Consider the following 21,974-nt stretch of genomic DNA (forward strand, 5'->3'; position numbering starts at 1 on the left):
TCTGTGAACATTGGGCTGCACATATTTTTTTGAATTAGTGCTTTCATTTTCTTTGGCTATATACTCAGGAATGGCATTGCACAATCATAGTTGTTTTTTTTAATGAATATCCATACTGTTTTCCATAATGGCTGCACCAACTTACATTTCCAGTAACATCCCAGTGCACTAGGGTCCCCTTTTCTCCACATTCTTGCCAACATTTGTAATTTGTTCTTTTTGATGACAGTCATTCTGACAGGTGTGAGATTATATCTCATTGCAGTTTTGATTTGCATTTCACTGATAATTAGTGATGTTGAGCATCTTTTCATATGCATGTTAGGCATCTGTATGTCTTCTTTGGAAGAATGTCTATTCAGGTTTTTCTGCTCATTTTTCAATTGGATTTTTATTTGGTATTGAGTTGTATAAATTGTTTATATACTTTGGATATTAACCCTTAATCAGTCATAGCATTTGCAAATATCTTTTTATCCCCATTCAGTAGGTTGTCTTTTCATTTTGTCTATGTTTTCCTTTACAGTGCAAAAGCTTTAATTTCAATTAGATCACATTTATTTTTGCTTTTATTTCATTTGCCTTAGGAGATAGATCCAAAAAATTATTGCTCCAATTCATGCCAGAGTGTTTTGCCTGTGTTCTCTTCCAAGACTTTTATAGTTTTAGGTCTTACATTTAAGTATTTAACCTATTTGAGGTTTATTTTTTTATACACTATTACAGAATGTTCTAATTGTACTCTTTTACATGTAGCTGTCCAGTTTTCCAACAATGCTTTTTGGAGAGATTGTTTTTTCCCCATTATATATTTTTGCCTCTTTTGTCATAGATTAACTGTGTTCAGCAAGGATGTGACATTTCCCTCACTCCTCTGTTAACATTTTTAAAAATTTCCCACCATGGTCTGACCCATCAGCTTTCTCTGCTTTTTTCTCTAAAGTATCCATCATTCTCTCCTATACTATATATTTAATTTATTATTCAACTATTATTGTGTACTTTTACCAGTAGAAGTTAAGTTTCACAAAGACATGAAGGGCAATTAGTTATTTGTGTCTGGAATTGGTAGAAAGACAAAGATTTCTGTCTGACTTAATGCTAAATTTTCAGTTTCTGATGCAATATCTGACATACAGTAAGTGCTCAACAAATGAGTGAGCTAAGTTCATACTGGTTCACAGAAAAGAAGTAGGAGGTATGCACTCAACAATGTTTTCTCCCTCCCAAGATATAAAGAGTCTCAAAAACATCCATTACTTCAGTGAATGAGGCATTTCAGAGACAAGCCTTCCCAGAGAGGGACCCAGGACTCAAAAGTGTTAGGAGATCTGTGCTTCCATCACCTACAGACTGTACAAGCAGCAAATAGAACAGAGATAGCCAGACATGGGTTATGAAAGTCTGCACTTTAGTGACTGAGCCTTTCAAATAGAGGAATCAGAAAGAGACTGAGCTGTACAAAAAAGATGCAAGGACCACCCCCAGACCCAGAGAAGAGCTGAGAACAACACAGACATAAGTGACAGCTGATAAAGAGAAAGTACATAGACAGAGAAGAGAAGCAATGGCTTAACCACTCATGGCTATGGTTAAACAACACAGTTCTTAGTGAAGAAATATTGCTAATGTTGTCTAGTTAAATTTTTTCTATTATTTTATAGCCTTTTTAAAATAGATTCATACTAAAGTTAATGGTTTTCTAAATTGAGGTTTAGTCTATAGTTTGATTCCAGTAATCTTCAGCCAGTCACCTTGCTGTTAAGGATAACCTCTGGATGGGATGGTCGTTTTATCAATGCCTGGAATGTGCAAAACAGTGAGAGGAACCAGAGTCAGAATAAGCCTTGAATATAGCCTTCTACCATTTTGGGTGAGGCAGTCATAAGAAAAAAAGTGAAAAGAAAGATAATGTTAGCATTGTTACCTGCTGTGCAGTGCTTAGTTGCTCAGTCCTGTCCAACTCTTTATGACCTCATGGACTGTAGCCTGCCAGGCTCCTCTGTCCATGGAGATTCTCCAGGCAAGAATTCTGGAGTGGGTTACCATGCCCTCCTCCAGGGGATCTTCCCAACCCAGTGATTGAACCCAGCTCTCTCTCATTGCAGGTGGATTCTTTAGCCACAAGGGAAGCCCAAGAATACTGGAGTGGGTAGCCTATCCATCTCCAGCAGATCTTCCTGACCCAGGAATCGAACTAGGATCTTCTTGCATTGCATGTGGATTCTTTACCAGCTGAGGTACCATGGGAGCCCTGTTAACTGCTGCTAAGTTTAATATGGTTGGGATTTAATATTTTAATAATGCTAATTCATGAATGGTTTAAGCTAGTCAGTCTATAAAGGGAAGGAAAATACTGGTTGTTTAAATCTTAGGGAAAATGCTATCATCCTGAATAAACCAACAATAGTAAGACCTAATTAAGTCTATGTAAATTATATAATTCTTATAGTTAGACTTATATTGATATATAGTGCATACATGCATTGATATAAATTAATTTATACTATATATTTTCTAAGTGGCATGTAAGCTAGATACTTTTCCTTTTTATGATTTCCCTCCTTTATTTCCTCTTAGGATTATGCTGCTTGATTTTGATAAGAATTATATTCTTACACATTGTTTGACTTTTACTAGCTTTTTTCTTAAAGAAACAAATAGTCCTTGAGCATTAAAGAATACAATAACATAGTCATATCCCTAAAATGTTGCTGTTTTTACATTGTGTTGAAGAAATTTCACTTTCATATGACACTGGAAATAATATTAGGTAAAGGGAAAATCTTGTAGAAAGTGAGTTAATAAATATAAAACTCTAGTGTTTTCTGTGAGCATTTTTCATAAAAAAAATGAAAACCTTAAGTGTCTCTTCATTTGATTAATTTTCTTCAGGTCAGTGGAAGAATAATCTTTTAAAATTATTTATTTGAAGATGGGTGAAATATAAAATTGTAGGTCATTTAAGGGAGATTTATCCATTTACAAACAATTTAAAATTTGTTCCTAAGTGACAATTCTTCAACAAGGGGTCCAGGTTGATACCTTATTACAGAAACCATGAAGACAATACTTGATCAAACCACAGATTTATTATTCCTGGGGAAAAAGCAGATTGCCTAATTTACAAACAGGTTGTAGTTTTCTTCTGTCATGCACTTGGCCTTTAATATTGCATGCTGTTTCAAATAGAAAATATTCTGTATTTGAAACATATAGGTAAGCAACTTTGGCATATTTAAAATCATGATCTCTGTCCCTACACCCACACCAATTTTGTCAAAAATTTCTCTGTGAAAAGCACAAGGAGAAACAATAGGGACACCAGGAGGATGAACATAATCACTTGCAGTAATAATCACTTGTTAAGAGTTTATACTTTAACAGAGGACATTCCCTAAAATGTAATACTCAGTACAACATGGGCTAGGAGCCAGTACCCTTAGTGAGACGGTTATGCAGTGAGCATGTGCTCAGTTGCTTCAGTCGTGTCTGAGTCTTTGCAACCCTGTGGACTCCAGCCCACCAGGCTCCTCTGCCCATGGAATTTTCCAGGCAAGGATACTGGAGCGGGTTGCCATGACCTCCTCCAGGGCATCTTCCTGATCCGGGGATCAAACCCACGTTCCTTATGTCACCTGCAGTGGCAAGCAGGTTCTTTACCACTAGGGCCATGTGCAAAGCCCAGGGAGATGGTTACTAAATGCTATAAAGAGGAGATCACTGTGGGACTGTTACATCGAAAAAGGCTTTGAGACACAGGGATTTCTGCTCAATGTTATGTGGTAGACTTGATGGAAAGGGAACTTAGGGGAGAATGGATACATGTACATGTATGGCTGAGTCTCTTTGCTGTCCACTTGAAACTACCACAACATTGTTAATTGGGGAGGAGAAGGGGACGACAGAGGATGAGATGGCTGGATGGCATCACAGACTCGATGGACGTGAGTCTGAGTGAACTCCGGGAGTTGGTGATGGACAGGGAAGCCTGGCGGGCTGCGATTCATGGGGTCACAAAGAGTCAGACACGACTGAGCAACTGAACTGAACTGAACTGGATATAAAGTAAAAAACTTAATTAGAAAAAAAGACCTTGGGAAAGTTTCTATTTACCTAGACTTTGAAGTACTTGCAATTCAGTTCAGCAGACATTCGTGAAAAGCCACCAGAAAATGAAATTCAAATTGAAATGAATATATGCCATATCTTTTTATCCATTCATCTGTTGATGAATACTTTGATTGCTTCAAAACCTTGGCAACTATAAATAATGGAGCTGTAAACATTAGGATGCATGTATCTTTTCAAATTAGTATTTTGGTTTCTTTTTAGATATTGTAGATATATACCCAGGAATGGAACTGCTGGGTCATATGGTAGTTCTAATTTTAGTTTTATGAGAAAACTTCACACTGTTTTCCACAGTGACACTGGTTGTACTATTTTACATTCCCATGAACAGTACTAGGCCTAGCTCCCTTTTCTCCACAACCTTGCTAACATTTGTTATTTTTGTTCTTTTTGGTGACAGTCATTCTGACAGATATGAGATAATATCTCACTGAGGTTTTGATTTGTATTTCCCTGATGACTATATACATATATATGTAGTATTCTACATACAGTGGAATATCATTCAACCATAAAAAGAATGAAATTTTGCCACTTGCAGCAACATGGATGGACTTGGAGGCATTATGCTAAGTGAAATAAGTCAGAAAGAGAAAGACCAACATTACATGTTACCACTTATATGTGTAACCTAAAAAAGAATACAACAAACTAGTAAATAAAAAAGAAATAGACTCACAGATACAGAGAACAAACTGGTGGTTACCAGTGGGAAGGAAGAGGAGGGTGATAGACAATAGAGAGGTAGGGGAAACAAGGGTCACTATGGGATTTTATGAAATCAAGCATATGAAACTTTTTAAAATTGTGGAGCAATATAGAATTTAAAGACTCTCTTTTCCAATAAAAAATTTAAAAACGTTTTAGGTGAAATGAAACTAAGACTCATGGAGTTCTTCCTAAGTGCCAGGCACTGTTATTGTCCTTAAAATAAAACAGCTTTACTTAAAACAAACAGGTAGAAATTATCATCTCTAGATTGCAAGTGAGGAAATGTGAGGATGAGAGGAGTTGAGGAAACATGCCCAAGGACAAGTGACCAAAGATCTGGAGATGGAGCTATGTCCAGTCTGTCCTTTTATAGTCTTGCTCCTCACACAACAGCATCATCTCTGCTCTTGAAGATGTAGGCAGAATGGTCCCAGCTATTAAAAACCAGTTTGATGGGTCATCAACTGTACACCTTAAATGTATACAGTACTGTATGTACTGTACTATATCTCAGTAAAACTGGAAAAAAAGGATTTGATCTATGCACCATGCAGCTAATCTGAATATTGGCTGAAGTTGCATATTCATGACAAAGAGGACTAAGGTATTCAAAGAGAGATTGTGGACAGATATTGTGACATTTGCATTTTATTTCCTTAGGTAATTATTATCCATTGATTATTATCTAAATGGTTGAATTTAACTTCTTTGAATTAAACTCTTAATTATTTTTACTGTGATAAGAAAACTCATGAAACCCACCCACTTAACAAATACTAAAGTACACAGTACAGGATTATTAATTATAAAAGCACAGTTGAAAAGCAGATATCCTCTCTTCATTTTTACTTGAGGTTTTTGAAAAACCTGTAAAAGTTCAAACATGTTTACAAAGCAATGGTGTTTAAGATAATAACTTGTCTTTCTCTGAGGATGTGTTCATTTAAGGCATTTTAATTTCAATAACAGCTGCTATTCTACAAAGATGCTACTAATGGTATTTTTTTTTACATTTTCTGTAAAAAAAAAATCTGTAAAAAAGTTAAAAAACCATTTACCTAATTTTTTTCATAGTGCTATGTTGTTTCTTGATTCTGACAGTGCATTTGTTTCTATTAAGAATGCTTTTGGCTGCAAGCAAGAGTCTACCTAAGAGTTGGTTAAGAGGTTCGGAGGTACAGTTGAAATTTGCTGTAACATATCAGTGATTGCAGGGTTAACGCTCAGTGGCTTATAAGGTCTGGGGAACTGCCATCCTCTATTTCAATTGAATGATTACTGCCCAGGTGATGATTATTTTTAAATATTTAGAAGATCATCCCACAATATCAAGAAAGAGCTGAGTCCTTTCTCTCTCCTATACAGTCCATTTCTTTTTGGCTTAAGATGATTATGGAAACCTCAGACATGAGAATTACATTCAGTGAAGGAAATGGAGAAAGAATGGCCCATTCTACAGAACAACAAAATTCTCCTCAGGACACTTCCCCTAATATCTCACTGGACAGGACCATGTCCCTTGGCCTCCTCTAGCTGCAAAGAAAGGTAGGAAATGTTTATGTTATTTCTCTATCCTCTAGAGTAAAGCATGGAGAAAGGATTGAACATGAATACTGAGTGAGTTAAACAATAATAACTGTCACAACTTGGAGAAAAGCACTCAACAATTTATAAATGAGTTTTTGAAGTGATAAATTTTGTTCTTTCTCAACTATCTAGGGTTGAAAGAGAGGATGAGACAAGAACAAGTATACCCAGTAAGCAATACCATGAAGTCTAAATGAAACAACTGTCCTAACACTTGATGGAGCTATTTCTGATCCCATTATACAACTTAATTTTGATTAAATTGTTTTTATTTGCTTAGGATTTGAATTCTATAATTACAGTTGAGTGCACTTAAGTAATTCTCCTGAAGCATCTTTTTAAATTAATTCTCTTCAATTGTGAGGTACTGTGAGGAAATTTAATTTTACTTAGTCTTCATGAGATACATAAAGAGCTGAGCTGTGTGAGTATTCTCATGAGAAAGGAATCAAAGACAGGAAAGAAAAACTAGTATTTTTCTGTCTAGGATGCAACAGTCCCTGCCTGCTACATATGTCATTTCATTTAATTCTCAAAAACCCTGTCAGCTCAGCTCAGTCGCTCAGTCATGTCCAACTCTTTGCGACCCCATGAATTGCAGGACGCCAGGCCTCCGTGTCCATCATCAACGCCCGGAGTTCACCCAAACTCACATGCATTGAGTCGGTGATGCCATCCATCCATCTCATCCTTTGTCTTTCCCTTCTCCTGCCCCCAATCCCTCCCAGCATTAGAGTAAAGACTAATGAGTCAACTCTTCGCATGAGGTGGCCAAAGTATTGGAGTTTCAGCTTCAGTATCAGTCCTTCCAATGAATACCCAGGACTGATCTCCTTCAGAATGGACTGGTTGGATCTCCTTGCAGTCCAAGGGACTCTCAAGAGTCTTCTCCAACACCACAGTTCAAAAGCATCAATTCTTCAGCACTCAGCTTTCTTCACAGTCCAACTCTCACATCCATACATGACTACAGGAAAAACCATAGCCTTGACTAGATGGACCTTTGTTGGCAAAGTAATGTCTCTGCTTTTCAATATGCTATCTAGATTGGTCATGACTTTCCTTCCGAGGAGTAAGTGTCTTTTAATTTCATGGCTGCAATCACCATCTGCAGTGATTTTGGAGCCCCCAAAAGTAAAGTCTGACACTGTGTCCACTGTTTTCCCATCTATTTTCCATGAAGCGATGGGACCAGATGCCATGATCTTCGTTTTCTGAATGTTGAGCTTTAAGCCAACTTTTTCACTCTCCTCTCTCACTTTCATCAAGAGGCTTTTTAGTTCTTCTTCACTTTCTTCCCTAAGGGTGGTGTCATCTGCATATCTGAGGTTATTGATATTTCTCCTGGCAATCTTGATTCCAGCTTGTGCTTCTTCCAGCCCAGTGTTTCTCATGATGTACTCTGCATAGAAGTTAAACAAGCAGGGTGACAATATACAGCCTTGACGTACTCCTTTTCCTATTTGGAACCAGTCTGTTGTTCCATGTCCAGTTCAAACTGTTGTTTCCTGACCTGCATATAGGTTTCTCAAGAGGCAGGTCAGTTGGTCTGGTATTCCCATCTCTTTCAGAATTTTCCACAGTTTGGGTATACTTAAATAGCTAATAAGACTGAAGCTGGAATATAAACCCAGGTTGCTTGTAATCCTAACATTATGATGTATTTCACTGTAACTAGAGATTAAAAAAATATAAATCCATGAAGTGTTATTTAGGATGTGTTGACAGCAAGTCATACAATGCAAGTGAGTCACTTAGCACAGTACCTGTCATATAACAAAACATATTTTATATTTAGTTATTCCTCACATTCCTAGGTATAAATATTTTAAAACACTCATACATGAAACTGACAAAGATTACCTGAAGTGTGTTTACATTCATGTAACTCACTCATGAACTGGGGAAGGACAGATATTGATTGGCAAATTTCAGTTTGTTCACCACCCAGGAAAGAATATCTCATAGAAATGTTTGATGCTGCCGAAGCATTAAACTTTGGGTGAAAGTTCAAGTTAGTTTAAATGTGTGATCCTTTCCTCATATCTTCATTCCATTAATATTTACTGTCTTCAATCTGCTCCAGGCACTGACTGACTTGGTGCATACAATAATGAGTAAGACACAGTCTTTGGCCTCAAGAGTATCATGATCTATTTCAATTCTTTCTTACTAGATCTTTGGTTTGTTGAGTGCAAATCTCTTGATACTCGTTAGTCTGTGGATGATGAGGATATGCACAGGGCCATAAGGGAGCTTAGGGAAGGCTTTCTAAGGATGCACTGATAGTCAGGGACAGCCCTAAAGGTTGTTTGTTTGTTTGTTTTTTTAACCAAGATCAGTGACGCTAGGATCGGGAGAAGAGAGAAGGAGGAAAATGTATTTCAAGCCAGAAAACTGCATATAAAAAAAAAGCAAAGAAGTTAAAGAAAAAAATGAAAATATCAGGGAAGAAGAAATACTTTCATATGGTAGAATATGGAATTATACAGTTCCATATACTGACCATAGATGCCTATTCAGAATTTGTAATGTTGCTACATGCTAGATTTCAAAGACTTAGTATAAAAAATTTTTTTGAAAAGGAAATTAAAATTTCTCAATAATATTTTTAGACTGATTTTATATTCAAATGATATTATTTTGAATATTTTTGGTTTAATCAAGTATATTATTAAAATTAATTGTATCTTCTTTCTACCTTTCTAATGAGACTACTAGAAAATTTAAATTATGTATGTGACTGCATTTGTGTTAGTGTTGTATTTTTATTGGACAGTACTACTGGGAACATCAAATAGGAAGTACCATGGAACTCAGGAGATAATGAAAAAGAGTGAGGGAAAAAAAGCGATTGGTTTTTATTTTGCCTACAATGCAGGCTTTGAAGATAACACTTTCCTGTTTGGAGGACTTAAGTTTCTCACAAGTCCAACCACTGCAGAGGCCAAAACTGTATCTTTCTTATTCCTGGAAATTCACAAAGTTTGTGTCTAACATGCCCACAAACAAGTGTGTCAGCTAGAGTCACCATGAAATGGTGTTAGAGTTTCTTCTTTCCTTCTCTAACGTCCATTTTTGCATGTTCCTTGGGAAAATCTCTTAGTGGTCATTGCAGAAGGACACCAAAGCCCACGTAAAGGAAGTTAAAGTGGAAACCTTTGGAGCTGTCAGCAGCCTCTCCCTTCCTTCCTTCATATATCCTCCCCTAATTGCACTTCAGGAAATCCACCCTCCTCCCACTTTTAGTTAGAAGGGTTCAGAAGGGATTTTCCCCTTGTCCTCAAACTTCAGATATGGACTTCAATTGGCTTAGAGGTGCCTGTGTGTCCCAAATCCTTGCCCCCAGGGATTGGTTCAGAGACTGGCATGTAACCCAGTTAGAATCAGTGAGATATTGGGTAACGTTTGCTGTGGCTTCTATGAGAGAAAAGCTTCTTTCTTCTTCTATTGGAAGATGAGGAAGAGATTTTCTGTGGAGCTTGTTGTGCTCCACCTGTCCTCAGCTGCCAGCCAGCTTACAGTGATGAAGGGAGATCCTGCCAAAGTGAGGCCAGGACTGCATTAACAAGACTGAAAAATAGCGAGGGAAGATGATTCTGTCTACTCTGCCAAGCAGTTCTACAAGCCAATCAACTTCATGTACTGTTTGAGCCATGTTGAGATGTGTATTTCTTTGTTGCTATTCCCAGATATTCCAAAAGCAAAGGGCCCTGTGGGTCAGAACTGTGGTAGGTTGTGAGCAGAGGTGAGAAGAAAAGATTTCCTCCTCTGTGCCTTTGTCATTCTGTTCTCTAAAAATTTTTTGCTTGAAGCCAGAGTGTCAGACACTTACTAAAATTTATTTCTGATGGAGAAGACAGAATTCTGGCTCCCTTTTACAGCTCTGCATTTTCATCTGTAGTTCATGATAAAGTTTATCTTTAAAATTTGCTTCCCTTTCCTCAGTTATGCTTGCTCCTTGGAAGGAAAGCTATGACAAACCTAGACAGTGTATTACAAAGCAGAGACATTACCTTGCCGACAAAGGTCTGTATAGTCAAACCTATGGTTTTTCCAGCAGTCATGTATGGATGTGAGAGTTGCAGCGTAAAGAAGGCTGAGTGCTGAAGAACTGATGCTTTTGAATTGTGGTGCTGGAGAGGACTCTTGAGAGTCCCTTGGACTGCAGAGAGATCAAACCAGTCAATCCTAAAAGAAATCAACCCTCACTGGAAGGACTGATGCTGAGGCTGAAGCTCCAATACTTTGCCCACCTGATGTGAAAAGACTCACTGGAAAAATCCTGATGCTGGGAAAGATTGAAGGCAGGAGAAGGGGATGACAGAGGATGAGATGGTTGGATGGCATAACCGACTCAATGGACATGAGGTTGAGCAAACTCCAGGAGATGGTGAAGGACAGGGAAGCCTGGCGTTTTGCAGTCCATGGGGTCACAAAGAGTCAGACACAACTGAGCAACTGAACAACAACTTCAGTTATGCAGTAAACACATCCATGAATATAACAGAAGTAAAAGGACAGTGCTGTCCAGCTTGGCAAGAGTCAGATTAAAATGTCTTGACACATAAATTTGTTCATATGATTAAATGTCTGTGTACATATTTGTATATCTTCTAGATTTTTGAAAATTGGACCAGACTTTTAAAGTTGCTAAATATGAGTTCATTTATTTTACTGATGGAAAACCAAGTACCAAAAAGGTTAAGTTATATTTTTCCATTGAAACAGTAATCTAGACTAGGTAGATGTTCTCAAGCTTCAACCCAGGCTTTTAACTGAACAATATGTAAAACATCTATCATTGGATATCTAAGGATCTAGTGAATTTGTCTGTACAATGGACAAGTATGAAAAAACTGCATCACAGTTATGTATCACTCGCAATCCTGTGCTGCTCACAATGTCAGGGAGCTATCACAGCCAGGATATACCCCTGTCATTCCTCTCACCTTGTCTGCATTTGGTCTTGAAGTTGAAATCCCACTTTGCATATCAAGGCTTTCCAGAAAAATGACCCTATATTATTATTCCATATTGCTTTATTTTTAGAGGAACCCTACAAAATAACTTCCAAACACACTATGTGTTGATTTTATGTTTGGCAATAATTATGAGTCAAAATATTTTCTGAAAAGGTTTATGCAGTAGGAGAAGAATACTAATAATCATAATGTTTCTTATTAACAGATCATATGGCTTCCCTGGTGGCTCAGAGGTTAAAGCGTCTGCCTGCAATGCAGGAGACCTGGGTTCGATCTCTGGGTCGGGAAGATCCCCTGGAGAATGAAATGGCAATCCACTCCAATATTTTCGCCTGGAGAATCCCATGGATGGAGAAGTCCATGGGGTCACAAAGAGTTGGACACGACTGAGCGACTTCACCTCACCTCACCTCAAATATTATAACACTTCTTAAATTATTTATCTTGATGTACTGCTTGGGGCACATGGGGAGCTCTATCATTTATGTGCACTCATAAAGTGCCTATACTAAATTAGGCACTCAGTAAGTACCTTATGTATTATGTAAGAATGATTCAATATGCTATGTGTTTACAGTTCTTTTCACTCAGTATTTTGTTAATATAAGGATAAGTTTGATTGATTTGTGATTGATAAGACAGGTAAACTATATTTTTATCTTGAACTTAATGTTTTAAGTTTTTAGGATACATCAAGATTCTGCCTTAGTTATTTTGTTAGGTCAAAATATAGGAAAAACATCATTAATGACAACAGGAGTTCACTCTAGCACACGAGCAACTTTGAGTGGGAGAATTATGACAAATTCTTTCTCATATCCCCATTTAGCATTTACACTCTGCCAACACTGAGCATTAAGAGGTTTATTTTTTATTTTTTAATGCTCAATTTTGCTGTCAGAAATGTTTGGAAATTGGCTTGGATTGGCAAAAATATTGCTGGGTGGCCTACTTTAAATTCTTTAACCCAGTCACACTTTTCATCTAGAAATGGCAGAACAGATTTAATAAATGAGCCTTTTAAAAGCATTTCCTCCAGATATAGCGAGCTAGCTCAGTGGTTCTAACGTGGTAGGGAAAAGAGCTATTCAAGGAGAGAAGGGAGTCTTTCAGAGCAAGATGATGGAAGAAAAAAGTAGCAAAGTCAATGTAAGTAATGGGTCAAAGCACTAAAGAACCAAAGGTGGAAAGAGAATTCCTCCTGGAGCAAACATATGAAAATAGAACAATAGTATTCTGACATTTGCAGGACAAGAAAAATAATGAGGATATGTCCAAAAAAAAGTAAATGATAAATTCAGATCTTGCTTATTTCAAAATTTTTCTTTTTGTTAAATCTCAGGATAAAATTATTAGCAATAAATAGAGTAAGGCTACATGAAAGGAAATAATTTCAATCAGTTATTTGCATACTAGTTATTAGTATATGTCTCAAAAGTTATATATGTGTCTTTCAATGTGCTCTACCTGCTGAACTCAGGATTTGTGATAAAGTCTTCAATACATATCATTCAGTAGATGAGTAAATAGATGAAGTCATTTGTGTCTTGGTGCAGAGAAGGGTGATAGTTCAGCTCTGTCCAAGAAATTCCTGTGCTTGAACTCTAGTTGGAATTTTTCTTTTCAAAATATGTTTTTCCTTGGGTAGGACAATACCCAGCAGCCCACTCTCTTCCTGGTTTGGGAGAAGGTGATATTCACCACAAGCAGGGAGTAACTTTTTTGTTCCTTGAAAATAGCACAAGCTTAACAGCTGGCAGTGGAATTGTTGCCATGCTCTCTAAGACGGGCCTCCCCTAATGGTTCAACAGGTAAAGAAACTGCTTGCAATGCAGGAGATGTGGGTTCGATCCTTGGGTTGGGAAGATCCCTTGGAGGAGTAAATGGCAACCCACTCCAGTATTCTTGCTGGGAAAATTCCATGCACAGAGGAGCCTGGTAGGCTACGGTCCACAGGATCACAAAGAATCTGATGTGACTGAGCACACACACAGGGAAGATGAGTTTCTGACACATCTCTGTCTTTTGTTTGTCTATTGACTTTTGGGGAACAAAACAGACCTGGTCCAAGTGCTAAGATCAGATGGGAACATTTGTCAGGAGAGAGCCTGTTCAGGTATTATCTGGCCAATAATCTACCACCAACAACAAATATCCCAGGTAGCAAGGATTTATTGAACACCTATCTTGTACTATTAAGAAGCCAAAAACCAACTTGAAAACTGACTTAAGGAGTTAATATTATCCAGAGACAAACATACATCTCAAAAGAAAATTATATTTCTTTGTGATAAGGACCATATACAAATATGAAGTGATTTCTATAAAAACATAAAAGGGCAGAGATGTCTTAACATCAAATAAAAATTAAATTAAATTATTACAATTAATTTGTCACAAGATAGCTCCCCTTTATTCTCCCAAACTGTCTGAGACTTTCTTTTTTAAGAATTTTTAGACTACATCAGTGAAACTACTCATTGAATTCTGGAAATTCAGAATTACAAAAGGAATAACTACTCGCAATATGATTTTTAAAAAACATTTTTTTTTGCCTTTTATTTATTCATTCAACAAATGTTTGAGTGTCACCCATAAGTTTTGCACTCTTTTTAACGTATGACAGAGTCACTAACTTCAAGGTGTTCAAAATGTGGAGATTCACACAAAAGGTATTTATAGAATATAGTAAGTTTGATAACAAACAAAGGGATGGGGCATTGGGAGAGAGCTGGTAAAAAAGAAATTAGGGGGATCAAGGAAAACTTTCTAGGGGAGGAAGTCAGTGAACTAAACATAACATTGAGAGTAGGGCTTTGGAAACTGGGATCTGAAGGAGGAGGGGCATTTCAAAGGAATGGAGACAGAGAGGCAGGACACAGCAAGGCAATCAACTTTGCTAGGCACAGGGTGTAGGCAGGATAAGGCCAGGTGAGTCTGAAAAGAGCAGCAGCAGCCTGACAATATGGTCAAGTATTGGCCAAGAGTCCAAGGAAAGAAGAGTGTAGATGTTCTGTCAATCCCTGAAATCATGTGAAAGATGTTTTCCATTTATATGTGGACTTTCCTTCTAGGCAGCCTTTGGTTTGCATCAAAATCTCAAAATGATAGCCAGTCAATACACAAAGGAAAATGTTCAAAAACATTTGCTGCCAGAGGAATGCAAGTTAAAACGACAAAGAGATACCACTACATATCTATCAAAATATGTAAAGTTTTTTAAAACCCTAGAACTATCAGATATTCATGGAGATGTGGACCAACTGGTGAGAGTGTAAAATGGTAAAACCACTTTGTACAATTATCAGTTTCAAGTAATCATACAACTATTTTATGACCCAGATATACAATTCCTGTACTTCCATATCAAAAATAAGTGAATTTTTTTCCATAAGAGCATTTCTGCAAAATGTTCATAGCATTATTTTTTATTATTATCCCAAAGCTGAACAAACCTTAATGTCCATTAACAGAAAAATGGATAAAATCATAGTGTCAGTATCACAACAAATTACCAAAACTGAGTGACTTAAAAAATATAAATTTATTCTCTTATCATTCTAGAAGTCAGGACTTCAGAATGAGATATTTAGGGCTATAATCAAGGTGTCAGTAGTACTTATTCCTTCTGGGGGTTCCAGAAAAGAATCAGCTTTGACATTCTTTACCTCTTGGCTCTTCAGTCTTTGCTCCCATCACATTAACTTGTCTTCATTTTCACCTCCCACTTTGCCCTAATAAGGATCTTTGTAATTACACTAAATCCACCGGAATAATACAGAACAATCTCTCCACTCAAGATCCTTAATCACATCTGCAAAGTCTCATTTAAATGTAAGGTAACATAACACAGGTTCTAGGTATTAGAACACAGACATCATTGGGAGGCCATTACTCAGCCTAACACAAGATTGTTTATCTTACTCTTACAATCGAATAGTACTCAGCAATAAAAAGGAACAAGTTACCCATACACATAAAGATATGGGTGAATCTCTTGGACATGCACTGAGCAAGAGAAAGTGCTCATAAAGAGTATACAGTGCATGATTCTAAACTTATCTGTGGGAATAGAAGTAAAAAATAGAGGTCAAAAATACTTCTAGTGCTGATAGTAACTAGAGAGGGGGCCTTGGGAAAAGTCATGGAGTAACAGAAATGTTCTACATCTTGATCTGATGTATAATTACATGTATTTTACTGTATATAATCAAATTATTTAATTTATTCATTTTCTTTTGAGTATTATGCTGCTTCTTCTTTAACAATTTAAACTTACCCTGGTTAATACTGAATTCTTTCCCCTGGTTTTCACAAACTACATTTTCTATTTCTTATGTGATCCCCATTTTAGTTAAGGCTATGTCTTCTGTGATTCTCATTTTAGGTATTCCCCTTCATTTCCTAGGATAAATGATTCTGAACTATCACCCTCATGTCAGGGTCTCCAAAATCACTCACAGGCTCCATGACTTGCTAAAATGACACACAGGACTCAGAAAAGCCATTATACTCTTGGTTGTAGTTTATCACAGTAAAATGATATAGATTAAAATCAGCAAAGGGAAATGCATCTGGTTGAAGTCCAGGAGAAACAAAGAGCACATTTCCAAGTTTCTTTTTCCAATGAAATAGCAAAGAACACACTTAATTCTCCCAGCAGTGTGTGACAATTTTATGAAAGCTCACTGAAGCCATAGCATCCAGAATTTTTATTGGAGGTCAGTCAGGTATAACAATGCAGCTCCTTTGAGTCCAGTACATGGTCCCCCATCTCCCTGACCACCCAGCATCAGCAAAAGTGTAGGGCCTCAGGCAAACAAAAACATTCTTCTCAAGCAGTACATTTCAAGAGCTCAGAGGTTATTCCCTAAGAGCTAACCAAGGGTCAGTCCTGAAGATGTGTTTTTGCCTTGAATGGTCAGGGTTTGAATAACCCAGGCCTGCCATATAACTCTTTACTGAATCAATTAGGTTCAAGTAGAGTGAATTCTGCTTTTGATATATCTCACAGATTTAGTTTCTCTTCTCTAATTTCCTGGTTTCTACATTACTCCCAGTTTTCATCTTCAATTATCCGGTATATTCTCATAACAACCAAATGGGTGGTTCTACCATCATTTTCTCACTCACCCAAACAGATCTTCCACACTCTTATCAGTCATCTCTCTAAAAGTAAGATTAGATAATGCCATTGCTCTTCTTAAGGGTTTACACAATTGGCAATAATCTTAAAGTACTTATAGAGTACCACATATCTTTTAGGACATAATAATGTACAACTCTATTCTCTAAATTGGAGATACATATTCAATATGTTTATAAATAGAAAAAGCTAGAGACAAAACACTACATATTTTTTATTCTTGTGTGTGGGTATTTGTGTGTGTGTGTATTTATATAGAAAAGTCTGGAAAAACTGTGGTAGCATTACTAGTAGTTTTCTCTGGGTGTTTAGAAAGTCAACGATTTTCTTAAGTGTATCTTATGAATGTTCTAATTTTTTAAGTAAGCATGCGCTAATTTAAAACACAGTAAAGTTATTAAACATATCTGTAGCTTGCCAATGACTCAAAGATTAAATCTGAACTGTTCAATATGATTAAAAGGTATCAGATACAGAGAGGCCCCATCTGACTTTACATCCTCTTTTTCTGAAACTTTAAACCATGAAATCTGCTCTATAGTCATACTGAACTTGCTGCAACTTCCTAAACACCTCTGCTTGTTCAGCCCTTGATGCCTTTACACTTCTGCTTTATGACAAGCATGTCTGTCTCTTCTTTGTCTGGAAACTACTTCTCTTTCAAAAACCAAATAAAATGTCATCTTCTCTGGGAACACTTTCCCAGTGTCCCAGGCAGAATTAAGAATCTTCTTCCAGTTACCCTGTGGTATCTTGTCTACAAATGTTTTATAAAATTTAGTACATAAAACCTAACAGTTTATTGTTCATTTTTCTCTACTAGATTTTGAGAATTTAGATTCAAAGACACTCTTGTATCCATGTATTTATTTCACAGGCTTTTCACAGTGCCTCACAATACTTTTAAAAATTATCTATTTTCACAGAGATGAGGGAAAAGAGCAGTAATTTATAGACATGTAAACATCAATTGTCATATTTTCCACCAACTATTATAGTTTGTAAAGTTTCAATTTTATTATGCCAAAAAATATTCTTCCTTCTGTGCAGAGAACAAGAATCAATAGGTAATGCAGGTTTGATTTATGCCTTTAGATGGTGCCATTACTTAGAATATTTCATCCAATGTCCAATTTCTGTGGCATTTATTTCAAGTTCTCCCATATTCAAATGTCTCTTAAAATCAAATATTTCTCAATTTTGCATCCAGTTTCTGGATGTGATTGATGGACAATGATGAATAATTTACCAATAAGAAAGAATATGTCATTTCACATTGCATTTTTCCTTGGATTACACTGCTGAATAAAAGTATCTGGTGCTGTCCATCTCCCATTATTTTCACCATTCTAGTAAAGCTAATAGGTCAGAAGTTCCATGACATGCTGTCTACAGCAATATCCTATTGGTAATCTCAGATCTGAAACTACAAGTGTGGTTATGTCACAAGGGTCTGAAGGGAAGCATTCATCTCCATGATGAAGGTTCTTAGAAAGGAATAACATCAGCTAGAAAAGAATGAACTAAGAAACTTTGAGAAGCATGTCTTAGACTTCAAAGATTCAGCTGAAGATGAGAGAAACAGACAAGCACCAAAGGTTTAAGTATCTTTGTAAGATTTTTTTTAATCTATCTATCTACATATAATTTACATGTATGATGATTAATTTTGCATGTAATATTCAGTGGGCTATGGGGTGGTCAAATATACAGTCAAACATTATTCTAGGTGTTTCTGAGAGGGTGTTTAGGGATGAGATCCATATCTGAATCTGCAAAGTAAAGCACCCGCATTAGTAAAGACAAGTAAACACTGTTTTTCTTAATGTGGGTGTTCAGTTGCTCAGTTGTGTCCAACTCTGAGACCCCATGGACTGCAGCCTGAAAGGCTTCCTTGTCCATCACCATCTCCCAGAGTTTGCTCAAATTCATGTCCATTGAGTGATGCCATACAACCATCTCATGCTCTGTCATCCCCTTCTCGTCCTGCCTTCAATTTTTCCCAACATTGAGGTCTTTTCCAATGAGTTGGCTCTCCACATCACATGGCCAAAGTACTGGAGTTTCAGCTTCAGCCTCAGTCCTCCCAATGAATATTCAGGATTGATTTCCTTTAGGATTGACTGGTTTGATCTCCTCTCAGTCCAACGGACTCTCAAGAGTCTTCTCCAGCACCACAATTTGAAAGCATCAATTCTTCAGTGGCTCAGCTTTTTTTATTGTCCAGCTCTCACAACTGTTCATGGCTACTGGTAAAACCATACCTTTCACTATACGGACCTTTGTCGGCACCCAAGAAAATAAAGCCTGTCACTGTTTCCATTATTTCCCCATCTATTAGCCATGAAGTGATGGGACCAGATGTCATGATCTTCATTTTTTGAATGCTGAGTGTTAAGCCACCGTTTTCATTCTCATCTTTCACTTTCATCAACAGGCTCTTTACTTCCTGCCATTACGGTGGTGTCATATGCATATCTGAGGTTATTGATAATTCTCCTGGAAATCTTGATTCCATCTTCTGCTTTATCCAGTCTGGCATTTTGCATGATGTACTCTGCATATAAGTTAAATAAGTAGAGTGATAATATACAACCTTGACATACTCCTTTTTCAATTTTGAACCAGTCTGTTGTTCCATGTCCAATTCTGTTATTTCTTGACCTGGATACAGCTTTCATGGGAGGCAGGCAAGGTGATCTGGTGTTTCCATCTTGAAGAATTTCCCACATTTTGTTATGATTCACACAGTCAAAAGCCTTATGCAATCATCTGAAGGCCTGAACAGAATAAAAAAATGAGTTTTCCCTTGAGTAGGAGAGAATTTCTTCTGACTGCTTTTGAACTAGGTTTTTGCTTTTTCCTGAGTTCTCATTCAAACAGAAACACTGGATCTTCTTTGAGTCTCAAGACTGCTGATCTTCCTTCACCACACTTCAGCTCTAACTACATTATCTAGATTTTCTTAGATCTCCAGCCTGCCAACATGCACTGCAGATTTTGAGATTAATAAGCATCCATGACCATATTGAGAAAGTCATTTCCAAGGCAGGTTGTTAAGAAGTCTGGGGGTCCCTAGGAGAGAGGGGTCTGGAGTTCTTGAGGAGGAGGAAGGGACAAACTTTTTTTTCTATACATTCCTTAGTCTTAGTCAAATAAAACTTTTTTTTTCCTTTATGCCTGGAACTGATAATTAAACAACTCAGTTTAAACTCTGTACTAGGGAAGTGATGGAGTTCCATTTGAGCTATTTCAAATCCTAAAAGATGATGCTGTGAAAGTGCTGTACTCTATATGCTAGCAAATTTGGAAAACTCAACAGTTGCCACAGGACTAGAAAAGATCAGTTTTCATTCCAATCCCAAAGAGAGGCAATGTCAAAGAATACTCAACACAAACACATACCACAGACAGTCCTGTCCAACTCTTTGCGACCCCATGGAATGTAGCCCACTAGGCTCCTCCGTCGATGGTATTCTCCAGGCAAGAATACTGGAGTGGGTTGCCATTTCCTTCTCCAGGGGATGTTCCCAACCCAGGGATTGAACCCAGGTCTCCTGCACTGCAGGCAGATGCTTTAACCTCTGAGCAATCAAACTACCGCAAAATTGCACTTATCTCACACGCTAGTAAAGTAATGCTCCAAATTCTCCAAGCCAGGCTTCAGCAATACATTAACCATGAACTTCCAGATGTTCAATTTGGTTTTAGAAAAGGCAGAGGAACCAAAGATCAAATAGCCAACATCCACTGGATCATTGAAAAAGTAAGAGAGTTCCAGAAAAACATAGGCTTCCGCTTTATTGACTATGCTAAAGCCTTTGACTGTGTGGATCACCGCAAACTGTGGAAAATTCTGAAAGAGATGGGAATACCAGACCACCTGACCTGTCTCTTGAGAAATCTGTATGCAGGTCAGGAAGCAACAGTTAGAACTGGACATGGAACAACAGACTGGTTACAAATCGGGATACGAGTTGGTCAAGGCTGAATATCATCACCCTGCTTATTTAACTTATATGCAGAGTACATCATGTGAAATGCTGGGCTGGATGAAGCACAAGCTGGAATCAAGATTGCCAGGAGAAATATCAATAACCTCAGATATGCAGAAGACACCACCTTCATGGCAGAAAGCAAGGAAGAACTAAAGAGCCTCTTGATTAAAGTGAAAGAGGAGAGTGAAAAAGTTGGCTTAAAGCTCAACATTCAGAAAACTATAGATGGGGTACAATGGAAACAGTGAGAAACTTTATTTTTTTAGGTTCTAAAATCACTGCAGATGGTGACTGCAACCATGAAATTAAAAGATGTGTTCTCTTTGGAGAAAGGCTATGACCAACCTAGACAGCATATTAAAAAGCAGAGATATTACTTTGCCAACATAGGTGTTTAGTCAAGGCTATGGTTTTTCCAGTGGTCATGTATGAATGTATGAATGTGAAAAGAAAGAAAGCTAAGTGCTGAAGGATTTATGCTTTTGAACTGTGGTGTTGGAGAAGATTCTTTAGAGTTCCTTGGACTGCAAGGAGATCCAACCAGTCCATCCTAAAGGAAATCAGTCCTGAATATTCATTAGAAGGACTAGTGCTGACGCTGAAATTCCAACACTTTGGCCACCTATTATGAAGAACCGACTCATTTGAAAAGACGCTGATGCTGGGAAAGATTGAAGGCAGGAGGAGAAAGGAACAACAGAGGATGAGATGATTGGATGGGATCACCAACTCAGTGGACATGAGTTTGAGTAAGCTCCTGGAGTTGGTGATGGACAGGGAAGCCTGGTGTGCTGCAGTCCATGGGGTCACAAAGAGTTGGACAGGACTGAGTGACTGAACTGAACAACAATGTGTCTTGCTTCAGGACAGTTTCTTCTTCCTGAAAACCTTTTGACTAATCTTGATATCTTAGAATGTAAATTATGGGAGTGAGTCTGGTAGGATCTTTCTATTGTTAAATTCTAATCCTGTTATGCTAAAATGTATCCTGTAGGAGGGGGCCTGGTAAATTTTTCACAAACTTGAGACATTCCTTTGATTTATTGTAATAATTAATTAAAAAGTCTATAACTGCATTGCTAATACTAGCGAGGGTGGCACTCTCCATCCCCCTTCTGATGTCTTTGTTAGAAGCTTTCTCTTTTTTTTTTTTTCAAACCTAATACAACTTTGCTACACAAAAGCTCTTTAGTGATCAAGCCTGGTCCCTGTCTGAAGCTAAATCTTCAGAGATCAGGAATCCAACATTGTTCACTGTAAGCTATCAATATGAGCCAATTCTCTATACTTTATTTATGTCAGAGTTGATTCTGTTTCTCTAGAGAACCCTGATATTACAACATAGATTAATAAATTTTAATCTATGCCATAGCATTAACAATTGATTTTGAGCCATGAGTAAAACACTGAACA

This window comes from Capra hircus, chromosome 6 (genome assembly GCF_001704415.2).
Source record: "Capra hircus breed San Clemente chromosome 6, ASM170441v1, whole genome shotgun sequence".
Taxonomy (NCBI): Eukaryota; Metazoa; Chordata; class Mammalia; order Artiodactyla; family Bovidae; genus Capra; species Capra hircus.